Source organism: Suncus etruscus, chromosome X, assembly GCF_024139225.1.
Source record: "Suncus etruscus isolate mSunEtr1 chromosome X, mSunEtr1.pri.cur, whole genome shotgun sequence".
Taxonomy (NCBI): domain Eukaryota; kingdom Metazoa; phylum Chordata; class Mammalia; order Eulipotyphla; family Soricidae; genus Suncus; species Suncus etruscus.
The window spans coordinates 116,760,095-116,771,029 of record NC_064868.1 but is presented as its reverse complement, the minus strand read 5'-3'; the positions used below and the strand labels follow the sequence as shown (position 1 = coordinate 116,771,029).

Below are 10,935 nucleotides of genomic sequence, written 5' to 3'. Positions count from 1 at the left end.
AAGATAGCTCACAGGGCTGGAGCACATACCTTACATGCAGAAACCCCCAATTTGATCCTTGGTATAACCCCCACTCCTATGTATTGCCATTGTTCCCTGTGCATTGCTTGGAAGACAAAAAGAAGAAAAAGGCAGAAGGTATTACAATAAATAAAAAAAGCAAGACCCACTTGTGTCAGCCTAGAAGAGCTGTTTTTGAATACTAGAGTTGACTTTTCTTTTTTTTTTAATAATAATAATTTTTATTGTGACCAAAAAGTGAATAACAAATCTTTCACAGTAATATTTTTTTCTTTTAGGGGAGAGTGCGAATGCAGTGCCCCACTACCACAGATTATGCAGTCGAATTTCCCACATTTGAGGAAATCGCAGGGGTCAGCACATCAGGAGTGCAGTGGATAAGCCTAACCTTGGGGAAACCACCTTTGTGATCATGGTATCTCCCCTGCCAGGTAAGTATTTTCACAGTAATATTTAAGGCACATAGTGACAATGAATCAGGGCCATTCCCACCACCATGGTTGTCCTTTCTCCACCCCTTTTCCTAGCATGCATCCCATATCTCCCTCCTTTGCCCCCTGGAGTGCTAGTGTAACTGTTCCCCTCTCTGTATAGCTTTTTGTAGCTGGGGTACCGATTCTGTTGTTGTTGATTTGGGGTTTGGTGTTTAAGTCTGATCATTTTTTAATTCCACTCAATGCTCATATGGCTGTTTGGTCCTGGTACTGTTCGTTTTTGTTTTCCCCCTCAATTCATGAGGCAGAACAAGATGGTTCAAGTTGTGTGGTTCTGCTGGAAGAAGACAAAAAAAAGAAAAAGAAAAACATAACAACAACAACAACAACAACAAAAAACCCAACAGTTTAAAAAAGACAGTAACTACCAAAAAAAGAAGCACCCAGCAGCAAAAACAATTACCAAATAATAACCACAAGAGTGAGAAATAAAGAAAAGAAAGAAAGAAAAGAAGAAAAAAGAAAAAAAAGGAGTTCTGCTTGGAGTTGACTTTTCTAGCCTCAGCACTGCCTATGGTGTTGTGCTGATCACCACGAGAGGTCACTCCTGAGCACAGAGCCAGGAATAGCCCCTGAGCATATCACCTCTCTATATATCCTATAAAATAAAATAAGCATACCATTCTCTAAAATAATAAAATAAAATGGAATCCTCTACAATAAGATTTTTTAAGGTGCAGTATTAAGTTAAAAGCGAAAGTACACTGGGTAGGGAGCTTGTATGCAAATGACCTAGGTTCAATCCCAATCACCCCATAAGGCCCCCTAAGATTCAACAAGAGTGATCCCAGTCCCCAGAGCCAGATTTGTCCCCACAGCCAGGTGTGTCCTCTGCCAATAAAAAACACCCCAGTATTGTAGCTTCAGTATCTTTCTGGAATGGATTTTTTTTAATTCTTTTCCTTTACACATTTTATTTTATTTTTAATTAATATCTTTATTTAATCACCATGATTACAAACAGTTGGTAGTTGGATTTCAGTTATAAAAAAGAACACCCCTCTTAACCAGCGCAACCTTCCCACCACTAATCCCCCCTATCTCCTTCTTCTCCCCATCCCCTGTCTTCCAGACAGGCATTTTATTTCTCTCATTAACTACCATTGTCATGGTAGTTGTCAGTGTAGTTATTTCTCTAACTGAACTCACCACTCTTTGTGGGCCGGTCCTTCCAGCCCTCCTCTCTATTGTCTCTGGATATTATTATAATAATCTCTTTTAGTTTTCTTAAAGCCCATGGATGAGGGAGACTATGGAATGGAATCGTAATTCTATCAATTTAGATGCCTGAAATAATCCTTTTTTCTATTACTTCATATTTAATCCAGTTCTAAAGCTTTAAATTATCCAAATCAGAGATGAATTATTTGTTAGTGATAGAAAAATTTTCTATCATTTTATTGAAATCTCTAACCTTTTATATCAGTTTAATTGATAATAACCACATTTTTGGTGAATTCTAGTTAAGCAAAAGAGACTCCATTTTGCTGTCTGCATTAGCAACAAAACCATGTGAGACCCAGTCAGTTATTTTCCTTGTTTAGATGAGTTCGTTCTGATAAACACATGTAGGAAAAATGATTATAACTAAGATGACACATCTAAAGACATGCATTTTTCAAAATGAGGAGGAAAAGAGACGCAGGACCATATTTCATACAGGTTAACTTCAAGCAGGTTAATGTCAGAGAGAAGTAGTCACCAAGGAACAGCTGAGTCGGGGCGACATGACCTAACTGAAGTGCATTCAGGATGTCCTTGAGATACTCAAAGTATTGCTTTATAACCTGGAATGTACTCCAAATGTGCTCATGTCCTTGAGGTAGTCCAGCCTCTGCTTTGCAAAATAACATGCTTGAGATTTTCTGCTTCTGTACTTTCCTGTCAGCTGCCAGCAAATGCCCCATCCCTCCCCCCTTGAGCTATTTTATAAAAGAACTTCTTGGCTTTGTTTGGATCCCACTCTGGTCAACTGGGTCATCTAGCAAAATAAAGTGCTCTTCTGATTCTCAAGACATTTGTTGACTTTCAGTGGAAATTTCCACAAATAAAATGGTTATTTTATTTTATTTTATTTTACTTTTTGGCCACATCTGAGAAGGCTCAGGAATTACTCTTGACTCTGTGCTCTCAAGAATAACAGATCCGAAACATTACATTTTAAACATACCATTTTAAACATGTTTAAAATGTTATAATGTTTAACATTACATTACATTTACTTGCCATTGAACAAAATAATACCATATTTTGTTTCTTAAAAATATTGAGGTTAGTTTCTATTATATTCCTGATTTTGGATTTACATACAATAATTATGGTAGCCAGAGGGCAACTACAGTACCTCAATGACAGCAAGGTGTTTTCCTTGCATGCAAGGCATGACCCGGGTTCGATTCCCAGCATCCCATATGGTCTCCTGAACCTGCCAGGAGTAAATTTTGAGTTCAGAGTCAGGAGTAACCCCTGAGCACCGTTGGGAGTGGCCCCAACCCCCCACACACACACACAAAGGGCAAATACAACATAAACACATAAACAGGGCTAATCAAATAAACAAAAGTCTCAGATCTCTTAGTGTCCATAAAAATGTCATGTGTAGAGGCTAGAGCAATAGTACAGCAGATAAGGCATTGGTCTTGCATATGGCCAACCCAGGTTCAATTCCCTGGAATCATACATAGCCTTTTAAGCCCTTCCAGGATTAATCTTTGCATACAAAAACAGGAATAACCACTGAGCATCTCCAGGTATAGCCACCCAAAACAAAACAAATAAACAAACAATAGTCAAGTGTAGAGGCTGGGGAGAAATGGCTGGAAAGATTGAAAACAGATTTTGCATATTAGACCTGGGTTCCAACCCCAGTAGTGAAAGGTCCCAGAATACTTCTAGGAGTGCATATAACCACTCTATAGAGTGTAGTTCCTACTAAGACCTGATAAAGCTTTTCCTTATAAACTACTTCTTTCCTGGGCCAGAATGATAGTATAGTGGGTAGGGCAATTTTCTTGAACACAGCTAACCTAGATTAAGTCCCCTGCATCCTATATGGTTTATAGAGCACTGCTAGAAGTAATTCCCAAGTGTAAATCCAGAAGTAAGCCCTGAGTATTAACAGGTATGGTCCCCAAACAACAACAAAATCTTATCCTAAATTATCCTACTTTTATTTCTCTGGTTATATTTGGTTTTGTTTTTAATTTCTGGGCCATGCTCAGGGCTTGCTCTCAGGGAACACTTTAGGATGGGCTCAGAGCACCATTTGAGTGCTAGAAACCTGGCCTGAGGCTGTGCAAAGCAAGTATCCTACCTACTGTTTTATGGCTCTGGCTCCAATGGTATTTTTTCTTGTATTTAATTTTTTTACCATTTCAATCATGTTTATATTTCCATCGCATATGTGTGGTTCAGGAACTGTAACCCAGGACCTTATATGTGTGAGCCATGAGCTCTTGATCATATTTCCCATTTTACAATGCCGGATGGCATATTTCCCATTTTACAATGCCTTTCCTTAAGAAACAATTCTTTTTGGGACTGGAGCTACAGTACAATGGATATGGTGTTCTCCTTACATGCAGTTGACCCTGGTTCAATCCCTGCACCGCATATGATCACCCAAGCCCCACTCATAGTGATCCTTGCACACAGAGCCAGGAGTAAGCTCTGGGCACTGCCATGTATAAGCCCCCCCCAAAGAAAACAAACAAAAAAAAAAATGAAGATTGTCAAAGCTAACGAAGTGCTACGCTGGAGTTAATCAGGAGGACTGGAGAATTCCCAAGTTCAAGTTCAGTCCCACAAGACTGACCCCACTGGCCCTCTGCCAACTTCAGAGGTCAGCCACAAGCCCAGGATAGCCATCATCTATGATTCCAATCAGTTATTTGTGTTTTTGATTTGGGACAGGTTTTTTTTTGTTTTGTTTTTTCATTTTTTTCAAAGATCTCTTAATATGTTTTATTTTATTTATTTTTAAATAATATATTTATTTAAGCACCATGATTACAAACATGTTTGTAGTTGGGTTTCAGTCATAAAAAGAACACCCGCATCACCAGTTCAATATTCTTACCACCAGTGGCCCCCATCTCCCTCCTCCTCCACCCCTAGCCTGTATTCCAGACAATCTATTTCTCTCACTTATTAACATTGTCATGATAGTGACAATAGTGTAGTTATTTCTCTAACTGCTCTCTGTAGTGTAGTTATTTCTCTAACTGCACTCAGTTCATTTGTAAAGTAGCTTGTACAATGAAGGAAATGACCTGCCATCATGGTGTATTCAAGGGTTCTATTAATGGGTCGAACCAAGCAGCTAGAGGCATTCTCAAATACTTTCTAAACCTGGGGCTTAGCTGTAGGGCATTTGCCTTGCACTTGGCTGACCCAGTCCGGCATCCCATATGATCCCCCAAGCCAGGAGTGATTTCTAAGCACAGAGCCAGGAGTAACCCCTAAGCATCAATGGATGTGCCCCTCCCCCAAATACTTCTTTTTTTTTTTTGGTTTTTGGGCCACACCCGTTTGACGCTCAGGGGTTACTCCTGGCTATGTGCTCAGAAATCGCCCCTGGCTTGGGGGGGACCATATGGGACGCCGGGGGATCGAACCGCGGTCCTTCCTTGGCTAGCGCTTGCAAGGCAGACACCTTACCTCCAGCGCCACCTACCCGGCCCCCAAATACTTCTTAAACCTAAAGGATTTCTTCTGTTGCACTGTAGGAAAAGTTGCTTAAGACTAGAGGGTATGGGCCCGGAGAGATAGCACAGCGGCATTTGCCTTGCAAGCAGCCGATCCAGGACCAAAGGTGGTTGGTTCAAATCCCGGTGTCCCATATGGTCCCCCGTGCCTGCCAGGAGCTATTTCTGAGCAGACAGCCAGGAGTAACCCCTGAGCACTGCCGGGTGTGGCCCACCCCCCCCCCAAAAAAAAGACTAGAGGGTGTGTGTTGTTGTAGATTATGTGGTTTTATTTATTTTTGGTTTAGGGGTCATACCTGACAATGTTCAGGACTTACTCCTGGATCTGTAGTCAAAAATTACTCCTGGTCATGCTTGTTGGACCATGTGGGATGCCAGGGATTGAACCCTGATCAACTGCATGTAACAGGCAAGCACGCTACCTACTGAACTATATAACTCCAACCCCTAAACAGAGACCGTTTGATCCACCATTCCAAGTCCCATTCTTTACACCTATATAGTCCTTATTTTTGACCTTTCCAGTGTAGTACTGAAAATGAATCCACTACCTATCTCTGTTCCATATTTTTCTTCTAAGATGTACTCTGCATTAGCTTCTGTTTTTTTTGGGGGGGGAGCACACCCGGCTGTGCTCAGGGATTACTCCTGGCTCTGCACTCATAAATCACTCCTGGCAGGCTTGGGGGACCATAGGGGATGTCGGGGATCGATCCTGGGTCTGTCCCAGGTCAGCAGCATGCAAAGCAAATGACCTAACACTGTGCCATATCTTCGGCCCTCACTTTCTTTTTTAAATTCAGTGTATGCAATATTTTTATTCTTCCATGTTATCTTCAAACACTTCTTCTAATTCATCCCGAATCATTTTGTAAGGCAGATTTTTAGCCAAACATGCTCTTGCATCTCAATCTTTCTTACTATCTTTCCCTTTGATTCTCCTAGTTTAATTTGATTGCCAAACGTTTTTAAACCAATATGTTCCAAGGCTTTTTCCAAGCCATCAGCAGATTCAAAATCCATAGGATCGTACTTCCTAAGTACACCAATTCTGACATCTACAACAGCAAGGTCATTTTTGTTTTTATCAAAAAGAGCACTGATATTAGTTTTAACTCAGGGGCAGATATGTTGAAGCTCATGTTTCCATCAAAGAGATTAAAAGATGTAGTTGTTCCCTTGCCTTCTACTTTATGATTCCTGGCTTCAGGAGCTGCTTTATGTTTGGCCATATCCTTTCTTTGTTCAGGTGCATCTTTGACAGTCTCTTCTGCCTCTCTTTCATCCTCTTCTTCCTTATCATCATCTTCGTCATCATCATCAGTTTCTGCAGCCATGTGCTCAGCCTTCACAGGAGCAGTTTTTATGAGAGCTTTCTTTCGTTTGGCTGTTGAAAGATCCATAGGTTCTTCTGATTCGTCTTCCTTGTCCTCCTCATCATACTCATCATCTTTATCATCAACTGAAGCAGGGATGATGGCAGATGCCACTGTTTTTTTTTTTTATTTGTTTTTAGATCACATAGAGTGGTGCTCAGAGTTTACTCCAGCTCTGCTCTCAGAAATTACTCCTGGTGGAGCCGGATTGGTGGCTCAAGCGGTAGGGCTTTTGCCTTGCACGTGCTAACGTAGAACGAACTGTGGCTCAATCACCCAGCATCCCATATGGTCCCCCAAGCCAGGAGCGATTTCTGCGCGCATAGCCAGGAGCAACCCCTGAGCATTACCAGGTGTGCCCCGCCCCCAAAAAGAAATTACTCCTGGCAGGCTTGTGGGACTATATGGGATGCTGGGGATCAAACCTGGGTTGACCATCAGGTCCTCCATCAGGTGCCACCTTTTATCATTGTTGGCTCAAACTCATCCACATCCTCCTAATTTACATCTTCTTCACTATCATCACCATCCTCCTCACCAGTGTCTTATTTCATGGCATTCTTTTTTTTAACATTTATTTATTTATTTAGAATTTGGGGCCACACTGGCAGCGCTCAGGGGTCACTCCTGGCTCTGTGCTCAGAAATCGCACCTGTCAGGCTCAGGGGGACCATATAGGATGCCGTTAATCGAACCCTGGTCCATTCCAGGTTGGACATGTGCAAGGCAAACACCCTACTGCTGTGATATCACTCCGGCCCCACTTCTTGGCATTCTTGCCATTGTGTGCTCCCTTGGCTAAGATGACTGCCCTTTTCTAACAAGACACTGCTACGAATGCCTTGCCTCATCTTCTTCTTGCCAAGTCTCTCTTCTTCCTTCTTGCCAAGTCTTGCTACTGCTTTGGCCAGTATAACTGCATTCTTGGACAGTTGGGGAGCCTTTTTGCCAAGAGTGACAACTACTTAGTTAGTGTGGCTGCTGTGCCATATCAGGGTTGAGGAAACCATCTCTTTTTTATTGGAGTTATTAACACCTTCTTGCCTTTTTTTTCTGAAATAAAAATCTCTTTTCCATTACTCTCATTATTTTTGTCTTCAGATCTTTCCTCATCCTCACTATGTTCTTTTACCTTCTTTGCAACATGAACCATTTTCTTGATGTCACTTTGATTTTTCGGGGCCTTTGTAAGCTTCACCATAATTGCACAGTGTATGGTGGCTGAGTGGCAGATAAGCACAGAGGAACTCAAGCAATATTCACAGCAGGCCCAGAGCACATACAGTAAGCTTTCAGCTAAAGCTGGAGACCTGTATCTGATGGCTTACTTCTTTTTATTTTTATTTTGTTTTTGTTTTTTGGGCCACACTTGGTGACGCTTAGGGGTTACTCCTGGCTATGAGCTCAGAAATCACACCTGGCTTGGGGGACCATATGGGACTCTGGGGGATCAAACCTTGGTCCATCCTAAGCTAGTGCATGCTTGCGCCACCACTGATGACTTACTTCTATCTGACTGAAGTTTCTACCTTTCCATCCCCCTAACCAACCCCCCAATTCCACTTCTGCAGTTTTAACAGAGGCCTGAAAGGAGAAAGAGCCTTTAGAAACACACAAGGGATGTGGCAGAATAGATAGTACAGTAGGTAGGGTGCTTGCCTTGCACACAGCTGACCCAGGCTTGATTCCCAGAACCACATGTGGTTCCTTGACCCTACCAGGAGTAAGCCCTGAATACCAGTTAGTTTTGGCACCCAAAATAAGAAACATACCAGGATGGCCGATGGTCCAAATTCCAGCACCCCATATGGCCCCCCGAGTCTGCCAGGAGCCATTTCTGAGTGCAGAGGTGCAGAGGCAGGAGTAACTCCTGAACACTGCCGGGTGTGGCTCAAAATCCAAAAAAATAAAGAAAAGAAAAGAAAAGAAAAGAAAAGCATGCAAGGATGTTTTGTTTCTCAAATTCTGCAGCATGAATTATATTTGTTAGAAACTTTTTTGTTTGTTTTTCATTGGGGGGTGTACCCCACAGAGCTCAAGGGTTACTCCTGACTCTGTGCTCAGAAATTACCCGTGGCAGGCTCAATGGACCATTTAGGATGCCAGGTATGGGTCAGCCACACGCAAGGCAAACACCCTACCCTCTGTGCTATCATTCCTGTCCCCAAAATATTTAAAAATGTTTAATCACTGTGAATCACAGAATTAGAAAGTTATTCATTATTGTCTCAGGCATACAATGATCCGACACCAATCCCTTCATCCATGGTCACTTCCCTCTACTGATGTCCTCATGCTCTCACCCCCTATTTTGTAAATATAATGTATCCTATTTATGTAGCCAATCTTGGGACTAGGGACCTCAGAGTGACCCATATAACCTCTCACAACCACTACTGCCATTAAAGGGGGGATTATAATATTTAAATAACTCCCAATTGAACTCTATTAAACTAACCTTGGGACTATAGTCAAGCAAAGGAAAGATCTTGAATCTTCAAATTAGAAAGAAAAAGCAAAGAGTCAGTCAGGAAAATGGAAGTCTAGTGGTACACCTTGTAGTTTGGTGACTTCCAAAGGATCCCAATACCATATCAATTCTATTCACCAACAAGCTGAGTGAACAATGAGATTTAATTGGTAAGGGGTTTTGGTGGTGAGATGTGGGACTGAGTCTCACCCTGTGGTACTCTGGGATGCTCAGGAGATCATGTGGTGGCTGAGACAAGCTCTAGATCCTCAACAAAAAATCCATTTGAATTATCTTCCCTGTATATGAAATTCATCTTAATAGTTCACGGAGGCACCAAAGATATAGTATATAGAGGAGGGCACTTATCTTGCACTCACTGTAATCCCAAAATTAAATCATGCAAAACAAAGTAAGAGAAAAAAAGAAAAGCAAGTCCTACCAGCCATAGACAGCTGGTCAACTGGTGTAAAAATGGCAATAGCTACCAGAGATTTGGGGACCAGTCTTTTTGTGACCCCACCACCAACAAATTACTCCTTAATATTTAGTTGTGGGGCCAGCAAGATGGTATAAAGGTAAAACACTTTTCTCATACAGGAGGCCCTGAGCACCATGTCGTTTTCCCTCAACTACTGCCAGGGGATCACTCCTGAGCCAGGAATACTCCCTGAGCACTGTGGGATGAGCAAGCTTCAGCTTTCCACTCCCACCTGCCCCAAAAATATCCCATTTCCACTCTTCTGCCTTCAAAAATAGTGATTAGATTGGAATCTTCAAATTGAGAGGGGCTGGTAGGATGCTTCACTATATTGAACAAGAGTGGCTGACAGGGTCTGCAGAGCAGGAAGATTGGAGAGAGTGAAAGTTTGGTTATGCAGTGGCTGGGGGGTTACAGGGATAGGATAGAAGATCAGGTGCTTGCCTTGCACATGACTAATCTGTATTCAATTCTTAACACCCCTTATATTCCCTTGTACCCTATCAGATTCAAGCCTTGAGTAATGCAAGTGTGGTAAAGAAACATTTTTAAATATTGTCTGGGGGTCTGGAGTGATAGCACAGCAGTAGGGCATTTGCCTTGCTTGTAGCTGACACAGACGGACCTGCATTTGATCCCCGGCATCCAATACAGTCCCCCGAGCCAGGAGCGATTTCTCAGCACAGAGTCAGGAGTAACCCCTGAGCGTCACCAGGTGTGGCCCAAAAATAAAAACAAAATATTATCTGGATTTTATTTGTTCCCCCCCTTTTTTTTGGGGGGGGCTACACCCGGCAGTGTTCAGAGGTTACTACAGTCTCAGAAATCATTCCTGGCAGGCTCGGGAGACCATATGAGATGCCGGGATCGAACCCGGTCAGCCACATGCAAGGCAAATGCCCTCCCCTGTGCTTTTGCTCATGTCCTGTTCACTTAATTTTATCTCTAATGTGGCCCTCAGAGGCCTGGGGCCTCTTCCCAAAGAATCTTGGTCAACTGAGAGGGTGGTTCAACTTTAGGGCCCAAGAATACAGTAAGGAGGCAGAGTGATAGTACATTGTATGCGGTTGACCTGGGATTGATCCTTGAAATCCCATATGTTCCCTCCAAGCCTGCTAGGAGTAGTTACTGAGGCAAAGCCAGGACTAAACCCTGATAAATTCAGGGTGTGACCCCAAAACAAACAAATGAAATGCATATGCTGGAGCCTGGGTCTTGTGGCATCTAGGATTTCTCAAGCCACACTGTGGTGCTCTGGGCTGAAGCCAACAATATCTGAGAGATCATGTGGTGCTAGGATGAACTGTATGCTAGGCATGCAACTTGACAATATTTTATCTTTCCAGGTCCTATGGGCAGGGTTTTAATAAGCTTAAATCTAGGTAGG

The 10,935-nt window shown here is 42.5% G+C and overlaps 1 non-coding gene and 1 pseudogene across 1 annotated transcript; both read right to left on the bottom strand.

Moving 5' to 3' along the window:
• Positions 1 to 296: 296 nt before the first annotated feature.
• On the bottom strand, positions 297 to 460 carry LOC125999943 (U1 spliceosomal RNA). The gene has a single exon (XR_007492369.1). It is a non-coding gene; the product is annotated as a U1 spliceosomal RNA (small nuclear RNA).
• A 4,754-nt stretch (positions 461 to 5,214) lies between these two features.
• On the bottom strand, positions 5,215 to 7,798 carry LOC125999016 (nucleolin-like; annotated as a pseudogene).
• Positions 7,799 to 10,935: the final 3,137 nt, after the last annotated feature.